A 10,308-nucleotide genomic window follows, 5' to 3' on the forward strand; every position below is an offset into this window, starting at 1 on the left:
GCAAAATCACCGTTTGTCTTCGTTTGCCATGACTGTGTGTGAGGAAGGTATGAAATGTTTCTCAGAGTCTTATGGTGGTTTTCATACAAGAAATTAAGAACTGTCTAAGCTGAATTTGGAAATACAGTATAAATGGTCAAGTCAAACAGTAAAGAGGTAATTAAGTAAAAGCAGTAAAAAGGTAATTAAGAAGGGAAGAGAGTTTTGAGAAAGTCTCTTTGAGCCTGTTTTTATCATGTTAAGCAGTTACTGCATTGAATATAGAAAATCTTTGTTGTGAGTATCATTGCCCCACTTTCATCAAATAGCTGATTTACTGTCAAAACCGCAGAAAGCAAGGTTTGACATGCTTTGATAGTTTAAGATGGAGTTGGGCAATGACTAGAGATTGCTTAAATCTTGGTTTATAAAGAAGTCTTTTGTAGTTGCTTCTTGGTTTTCTTCTGTATTTTTTATTGTATACCTCAGTTTGTTTGTTTACATTTGACAGATAAATTTTACCCCACATTTTCTTTCCAATTTTTTCAGTTAAATGCCTGGTCTCTTGTAAATCCACAGAGGAAGAGGGGAATTTATTTTCTTACCTGCCTTGTATTGAGAGATATAAGTGCAGGGAAGGGAAATATTGAAGGGAAGGCTGAATTTTTCTAGAGTTCTGCACTTTAGATGGTGCTGTTTTGGAATACACGTACACTTTCTGGTTAGTTTCCTTTTGCAGACTTGTTTTCATGAAGGTCTCAGTGCATACAGTGGCAAACAGAGTAATCTGGACAGTCTTCTTCAGACAACCTCATTCAATGCTGTGTTATATGTGTGGAACTTAATTTTAAAAATTAACTTTCTTTTGGGGGAAAGGACAGTTCAATTCCATTACCCTTGTTCTGTGTTCTACAGTTGCTTGTACAAGTAGTGGTCTTGGTCAGTGCTGAACCTGGCTGTGAATGGAGAGGAGCTAGCACCAAGGGAAGCAAGAACTTTGCAAAGGAGAAACTGGGAGTTGTTACCCCATATATGTCTAAAGCTTTCCAGAATCTGAACTTTCTTGTGGTTTAAGTTAAATACTACTTCTCTTCATGCTCTTTATTCTATCCCTGAGAGGGGGCAGGGCTTTTTACTCCTGGAAGGAAGATTAACTTCGTCTCTATTCGGAAACGAATAGACAGTTATCCTTGAACCTCTGGAATGGACAAGAACATACTGGGTGGTGTAGGTCATGACATCTAAACAGATTGGCAGACGAGAGGCTTAACATTGTAATTTCATAAAATTGCATGTATTTTTATTTATGTATTTTATCTTTTTTTCTTTCTTTTTTTCCTTTTTTTTTCCCTGTGGTTTCCAGAGTAAATGATTTATCCACTGTACTGGTTCCCTGTGCTGGCAGAGCTGTAGCATAGTGCACTGACTGGGAAGCCTAATTTCTAGGCTGGCCTTGGACTCTTCCAGATCCTCAGGAGGGGTGAGTTAATGGGGATTTACTTGTCTATTTGAATGGTGCAATACATTACCTCTCCTTCCTGACATAATTCTCTAAAAACTGCATAAAGCATAAGAAGTTGCCTTTTTCCTGGTTTTCAGAAAACTTCTGATAGGAATGAAACAAATATAGTTAGAATGTTTATATCTTTACTTCAAACCAGGCACAAATCCCTAGTAAATTCAAAGAACAGTGGATTAACTCTTAAGTCTTCATTTGATGCTGTAACCTTTAGTTTGTCATGGTGGAGGCTGGCATGTCCTTTCTGCTGGATGAAGTCTGTTGCAAAACCAAGTTTGATTAAGAAGCAGTGGGAGAAGAGACATAGAAATGCTGCAGTCATCCTATCAATCTGTTTTAAGGCCAGGTGGGTTTTTAATACTTCTTTCAGTCTCTTTGAGTGTACATTTGGAGAGGAAAAGAAACCTTCAAATGTTTTAGGCAAAACACAGTAATTTTTCCTGGAGTAGTCTGCTGGGTAAGTAAACTTTAGCTAGCTGGAGTCTTGTCTTTGACTAAGTTTTAACTAAGCAGTAGATAGGCTTTCAGGGGTTTTGTTTGTTTTAGAATTTTAAATAGTGTGTGAGCAGGGAAGAAATGTAGCAACCATAATTCTGTTAGTAATTTTTTTTTCCAAATACATCTGTGCCCTAGTGATAAAAAGTATAAGTAGCAGATTAAGACATAAGTTCTCTGCCATTTGGCACAGATTTTCCAAAATCATCATCCCTGGAAGTATTCAGAAGATGTGTGGATGTGGCACTTGAGGGCATGGGTCAGTGGTGAACACAATGGTGCTGGGTGAACAGCTGTACTCAATGATCTTAGAAATCTTTTCCAGTCTTTGTGGTTTTATGATTCCTTAATTTTTGCCAAGAATTTTTGCTCATTTTTGTCTAAGAGAAGCTTCACAAAGAACTTAAATTTTCTCATGGAAACAGTAGGAAATGTGAGCAAAGTTTAATTAATTTTTTATCCTGGTAAACCCCAAACAGTTTTTAGAAATACCTATGAAAGTAAGTGATGATAGAAGAAGTGGTTTTTTTTAAAAAAAAAAAACCACAACCATCCACCAAATCAGTGCATCCCAAAGCATGACAAAGCCGTATTTCTTTAGTGCAGAGGGCAAGAGAAATCCCCTGAGGCAGGTTTTCATGTAGCACCTGATGTAATACTGTGTTGGTTTATTATCTCTCAGAACATTACAAAAGGTTGAAGGGAGCAAAATCATTCTCTGAGACAGAACTCAATCCTTTTGTGCCTGCTGCATGGCTATGTGCAAACAGCCTACGTCCCAGCAGTGTGGGAGTATAAAGCAGCCATAAAATTTATTTTACATGACTCCTCTGCTTCTGTCTGGCATAAAGAAGACGAGAGAGATGCAAGTTGCTAGACTATCCTTATTGTCAGCCGTTCTCAGACAATATGGATGTATTCATGCTTGTAGCCAACTTGAGCAGAATAACGCAGCTGCAGACTGTTACATTCTGCCTTAGAGCAGAAATCCAAGGCTCCACAGTTAGAATTAGTTTCTGGGTTTTGTTTTCTGATCCCACCTCCACCTCTTCTTGGGCTGTCTCTTGCTTGTGGTGAGAAGGCTGATTACCATATGTTAGCAGTCCTAGGCTCTGGTAGAATGAATCAAGCTGCTCTTACATTCCCAGGAAGCTGTCCATCAACTGGGGATGCAGAGAGCAGAGCCATTAGAATTGGTTGGGTGGAGAACAGTTGAACACCTGCAGGAAATAAAACCTCCAGCAGAGCTGCGTCAAGGCACACGGTATTCCCTTTCCCAGCAGCCTGACTGAAGAATCTTCATTTTACAGACAGTAGAGGTAATGTTTTTAATTCTTAATAAAATACAATTTTTCTTCAAGAAGCTGCTTTTGTGGGGGAGTTTCAGCCAGAACCGAAGCAGTGCTGAAATACTACAAGTCGTTTGTGTTACTACCATGTTTAATTTGCTTACAAACTTTAGATGAATGTAGAAACAAAATAACACTTTAGGAGCCACTGTAGCTGTGATGATGAAAAGCCCTGTAATAGCTTTCTGGTAAAGAAATTATAGGGATGGTCTTCATATCAGATCTCACATTAAGCTGTATTCATATCCTGTCAGAGGTGAAAAAAACCCAGGAATTAAATGTAAATGACAATAATTAGATGAGAGGAGTCGTGTAGCTAGGCACCTGCAAGATGGTATTTAGGCATGCTTGATTAGTGGGGGGAAAAAAAGTCCATTATTGAAGGAGTATCAGTCACTGCATTTTTTCTTAAGAATTGTAGGCTTAATGCAATTAAACCCATTTAATATGGTGCTTTCCAGGTACTGTTTAAATTTCATGTCCTCTGCTAGTTAGTTTCACATGTTACATTGCTTTACCAAGGTGAGAGAATGGTTCCAAATCAGTGTATCTCTGTCGTGTCCAAGCTAGGGTTACAAAAATATTTCACACTTCTTTTTTACCTATTCAGGGCACTGAAGTCATGCAGTGGATTAAATTTGGCTGGATGAAAAAAAATCCTGTATTTGCATTGCATATAGTCCTTCATCTTTCACATTTGATCTGTCTGGCAGTAGATACAAGATACAGGCATGGACAACCTGCCTCAAGCTGCTACAATGTCTACAGAAGAGAGATCATCCAAGATAGAAAATGACACGTAATTACTTCTCCAAGAGTTGAATTTGTGCTTCAAAATGCAACAAAGGCTTACAGGTTCAAGGTTTATTTCAGGTTTGTAAGATGAAACCGTATGCTTTATATGGTGAGCATCCTAGACTAAAGCATCAAATACATGGTTTCTAGTTATCCTACTTCTACAAATCCCTTCTCCTAGTGAACTGTCTACGTTCTCAGCGTGTTCATTGGCAGCTGTTTACATTTTGTATTACTTTTCTGTTATGACCCATCCCTGAAGGTAGGGTAACTGAGGTTCTTGTTGATAATACATCCCTTGGGGTGGATGAGAGTGGAATGACACTAAATGACGAGTGTTTATATATATGCCAGGTTTATTTCAGAACAATTTGGTTGCAAAGGGTAGGAGGCATGTTGCTAGCTTGATTATTATCTGTAGAAATATAACAATGTAGAAGTGTAAAAATCACGTGTAAGAAAATGTATGAAGAAAAGAAGAAAGAGAGAAAGGATAGGGGAAACATCTCAGAAATTAGTTTGAGGGCACTTTGGGGGTGTTTGTGGTTTATGTCACCTTCTAAGACATGACAGCTGCCTCTCATGACAGTGTCGTTTAGCCAGTTATGCCCTGTCAGGAGGGATGAACACCTTCAGGCCTATGTTGTGAATGCCCCAATGCCTCCCCAGCTACCCCACTTCCAAAGGGTCCTTTTATCAGCCTTCTCCCCTATCTGGCTCAAACCCCAGCTGTAGCCTCCTCTGCACCTCAGCTGTGACCGTGCACATTGTCAGCAAAGCAGCCGCTGCTTTTGCAAGTGGCCAATTGTTTGAGTGGCTGACCATTAACGTTCCAGTCTAACAGCTTGACAAATTCCTTCCAGACTGGCTGTTTAGCTATTGAAGGGTTTTGATGCAGAGGGGAGAGAGACAATTAAAAGGGCCTAAGATTTGGGATAGTAACAGTCAAATCCACCAGCAAGTGGGATTTTAGGATGAACATAGTTTGCTGTAACGAGTCTTTGTCTTTGCCGCTCTTGATTACTTTCCACAGGAGCTAAGAAAATGTTATCTGGAATTGCTGGACTTCTGGAAACCTGTTCTGAGAAGGTGAGTGCAGATTTTCATGACTGGGATGGTATCTTTTGCTCCTCTCTTTGGTATGAGGGTACATTCATTTAGTTATTTTTAATGGGAATAATCAGTGAGACTTTTTCTGTATTCTTACTATTTAAACCTGCTGGTCATGATTATGTCTCTAAGCTCTTTTGCCAGCATCCAGGAAGACTCTCTATGTGTGGATTCCTTTCTCTCGATTAAAATAGTGTTATTTTAAAAACAAACATTAAACTTTTATGAAATTACACTGATTCCTGACTGTTGTTTGTTTAAAAATTGCTCTCTAAAGAGGATTTTAAAAGTGCAGGCTACTATGAGGCATTAATAGTGGCAGGAGAGGGCACTGGATTCTGAAGCTTCTTGATTCATAGGGCCTTTACTGGCCCTTCTGTATCCCTTGGAAGAGTTGCTTAAAGTAGGGAGAAAGGCTTTTTAAAGCTTCTGTCTCCATACTTAGTTTGGAATCTTGCAGCTATTTTTAAACTTAGCTACCCTGTTAAATTATTCATGCAAACTTCTTTGTCATGTGTTCACAGAAGTCCCTTGTTAACTCTTGTCACAGGTTTTCATCTCAAGGGAAGTAGTGCTGTTTCACCAACAAAAATTTCCTGACAGCAGCTGCCAGGCATGTAAAAGAATAAAGACAGCCTGTGCTTATTCTTTTTGTCCCCAAAGATTTATCACAGCTGTTGCTTATTCTCAAAAATAATGTGTGAGAGATCACTTTACAGTGTGTAGATAGGCTCATCCTGCTTTATATATGATAAAACCCCACAAACTAGTTTGTTGCTACTGCTCAGGGAAAAACATGTTAGAAATTCTTATTTTCACCACACAAACTTCACACAGTCAGTCAATACTGATCAGTATAATCTTAAGTATTGAATTGTCAGCTCTTAGCTTGTGTTATAGATCCACTTTCTCTTTCTCCTTCCTTAATTGCTACTGCAGAGGCTGACTGGTAAACTAATTACCATAGCACTGACATCCTTTGGCTAACAGGTATAATCCAGGGGAGGATTCAAACAGCCTGCCTCGAAGGGATATTCTGTACTTTAATAGTAATCAAAGCATCACAGCAGCAGAGATCCCGCTGCTCCAGAAAATAGTCAGGAACATGGTCTGTACAGTGAAAAAAACTACTTGGCACATAAAGGCTGCATTCTAACCATGTTTTTTAGCAGAAATTACCTTTTGCCTGCATAGAAGTATTGGTTGGAGTTGATAAACGTGGTAGCCCTGCAGAGGCAAAGCTTCCTGCATCTACGCATATGTAGTCCCAGTAAGCACACAAACACATCTATGTGTGTACACTTGGCCAGCTACACAGATAAACACATATAAAACCAGAAAACAGCACTTTTGCAAATGATAACAGGACCAATACCATAATCTTTTCCCCTCTCTTTTCGTCTCTGCCATGGAACATACAGAGAAGACATACAGCATGGGTCTCCTTAGTAACAGGACAGGTGCTCATTCATTCAGTAGCCAGCCCTGGATCCTTGTTCCCTCCAGCTGCAGATACCTGATCATGGCAAGACCTCAAGGCTCACTGCCTCACTCAATTTGCTGGCACACAGAGAGTGTGGATCTGCTTCAGTAGCAGACCTTGGGCCATCCCCCTGTTGGCTGGCCCCGGTGTCCTCTTGTCTCTAATCCTTTCAGGCAGAACCTGATGGCACAGCAGTAAGGACTGAAGAAAGTCCAGAGAGCTGAAAGTAATCAGAAGCTGGGTGAATAGTAGGGGAAGTGTCACTTGTCATTGTCCTGTTCTTGGTCTTTCATGGTATCTGGTTTTGTTTAGTACTACCAGCAGGCCATTTGGATAACCAGAGCATGCTCTCAGCCAGAACTGACATTCCTTGATACTGGCAAATCCAGCTGTATGTCTGCCAGACAGTGGGCTTTTAGCTGCAGCACAGTAGCTGGATTCTCTTACATCCAGACACTGGAGAAACTCAGATCCTCAGAGAAATTTGTTTAAAAATCGACTTTGATACAAAAGTGGTTAGCAGCACTTTACCACTCTGCACCTGGTAACATTCATGTGTTTCATGCTGTTCTGCAAGTACAGATTTCATATTTCATAACTCCATCATAGGATTTTTGACAACCACAGAGCCAACAGGCAAGACCTGAGGTGGGGTGGTGTAAACCCTGTGAAAATAATTTGTCTGTAATGGAATAAAGCCTGCCTTAAAGTTGTTGTCCTATGGAAGTGAGGTTTATACCATCAGGCTGTGTCTTCAGTGACCTGGGCAAGTTCAATAAGCCTTATCCACACTGGTGACAGGTTCTTTTGGTGCAAAGCTGAAGGAGGGGCTGCAGCCTTATTTTATTAGCTCTAAGAGGATATGGACAATAGGAAATCGTTTGTCTTCAGTCAGAGCTCACAGCATCTCAAACACCAAAACAATCCATGACAAAAGGCAAGTACACAGTAAACCAATTGTCTTTGTTTAATGACAACTAACATCCAAGCAGTGGAGCACCTAACATCTCTCAGAATAAAAATATTTGGGCTGCAAAGCCTCAGGCCATGCATGGGCTGCCAACTTCCTTAACCTGTAGGTAACAGCCTAGGAGCACCTGACCAATATCCACCTCACCCATCACCATGCCTGCCGGGCTAAAGGGGCCAACAGAGGTTCACAGGAGTCCCATGAAGAGAACAGTAGCAGTCTGGGCTGGTTTGCTTCTTCCATAGGAGAAAACAGTGCTACATGGCTTTTCCAGTGGTGACACAGTGTAGGGAATCGTGTATGGCTCCAGCCAGGACATTGCAGTCAAGCTGGCTGGAGGACACACTGGACTCCTGGTCCAACAGCTCTCTATGAGTGAGGGCAGGGAAGGAAGTAGCCCTTACAAATCTACTCTGGGGAGAGAACAAACCCAAGGAGAGCTGAGCTCAGTTCTGCAGGTTGACAGGTGTGCAGAGCCTTGTGTAGCCCAGGGAAACCTACCCTACTTACAGCCCTTCCCTGAGCCAAAAGCCCAAGTGGCTGTTGCTTTCAGAAGTAACCTGTCTGCAGAGTTCTGGATCTCACTGTGCACCAACAAACTGCTCAGGATAATATTATTTTGTTCAAAAAGCACTTGTACTCAAAAACTGTCCAGTGTCAAAATTAATTTCTTCTGGGGGGCCAGGATGCTGCACAGTGGCCATTCACACCTCCCGTGCCAAATTGTTGGTAGGAAAAGAAATAATCATGACCGATGAGACACAATGACAAAGCAAAGGTCTCATCCCTGTCCCCAGGAGAAAATTGGACCTGCCTGCTCCAGGTTAGCATCACATCTCCAACTGTTGTTCTCCCCAGCCACAAGATCCTTATGTATTTCAAGAAACTGCTGGTTCTGACAGCACAGAAGGGACATTAAAGCAGTTATGGAACTGAGTGATACAGACTGGAGAGGATGCCTTCCAAATTGTCCCTGCCCTGCAGTATTGGCACAACTGAACCCAAGAGAGAAATACATTTTATTTGTTGCAGAAGGCAGATGTCATCAGCTGAGCCAAGAAGAATATGACCATTCTGTGCTGATGCTTATCTGAGCAGTAAATGTAGATGACAGTAAATGTCCTCATAAAATTAGCACAGAATCCTCGCTTCTCAACATGAGCATATTCAGGAGTGGACACAGGAACAGTGTCCATGTGACAAAATGAATTGTTTCATGTGAGTGCTATTGCTCCTGTGAGTGCTATTAAACCCTATATTTAGGGCAAGAAATAAAGAAGGTTCAGAAATAAGGGCTAAGCATTATTATGACCAAAAGCAGCAGCAGCAGCAACTGAGCAGGGTCAGATTGTAGATGTACTGCTGTACTGCCCAGCTTTGTACACTTCCACCTGTGCAAGCAAGGTGAAACATTACACACACACACCCCCAACCAAAAAAAAAAAAAAAAAAAAAAAAAGGCACAATCTGAACCCCCCCAAGTCAACCAAACAAGCAAAAGGTCACAAGGTTTCAGCAGCAGTGTTTATTTGTGAGGAAAATCATAATCCCCCAGATCTCCAGATTAGACTGTCCACGCAGGCAAGGCTCCCAAGCAAAACACCTGAGATACTTTGAATCAAAAATGAATGGACTAAAGGAAAATTAGGTGATTCTCACAGCCCAGCAGTGATAAGGCAGCTTGCCAGAAGCCTTTATATATTTTCTTTTTAAAAATTTGAAGCAAGCTGTGTCTACATTGTACTAATCACTATACAGCTAGAAGCAAATGCACAAAGCAGAATGCCTGTATTATTCCTTAGACTTCAAATTTTAGTATTTAAGAGGTAATTTTCCTCTAGATGTATAGATTGGCGTGTCTGTACTAGTAGAACTGGTGACTGAGCTGTCTGCTAGTGAAGTATTCTTTCTAGCCCTTCAAGGTATTGTTTCTTCAAGGTACAGCCTCCTACCTATTTTGAGGCTATAACATTCTTCATATTTTGACTGCAGCTTTTCTTCTTTCTGCCTGCCAGGGGCAGTTTCATGAAGTACAGGACTCCCCTCCTGCAGCATCAACTCACTGCTGATGACACATTGGGATAATTCTTGGCAGGAGTGGTTTTGGCTTTCCCCGTAGGATGGCGTAGCCATCCCAAGATATCCTCTTATCCGTGCCTCCTTTCCAGCACTGACGTGCTTTCTGTGGGACTGCTGGGTCCCAGGCAGCCGGGCAGTGCTGCCCAAACAGCTGCAGAGAGCGAGCAGAATTATCCCCTTTAGCCCCGTAACAGAGCTTGCTTTCCTAAGGATGGGTCTGTGCCCACGTGCACGGCTTTCCCTCTGAACATGCTGACAGCTGAGCAACTAGAAAAAGTGAACGCTGTTACACCATTCCCCTGTGTCCCCTCCCCTCTGAATTTAAAATATTTTTTTAAAGCTGCCAGAGCGTCGCCTCGAGGAGTTTCCTGGCCGGCACAGAGTCGGGCAGGCTCAGCGCTCCCGTCAGCGTCTCTAAACGCCACGTCCCCACCGGGGCAGCCCGCGCCGCCGGGCCACGGAGCAGAGGGAGAAACGAGACCTGCGGATTCTATTTAGAAATTGAACTGAAATGGTTTCGATTTATAAA

This window comes from Sylvia atricapilla, chromosome 3, assembly GCF_009819655.1.
Source record: "Sylvia atricapilla isolate bSylAtr1 chromosome 3, bSylAtr1.pri, whole genome shotgun sequence".
Taxonomy (NCBI): Eukaryota; Metazoa; Chordata; class Aves; order Passeriformes; family Sylviidae; genus Sylvia; species Sylvia atricapilla.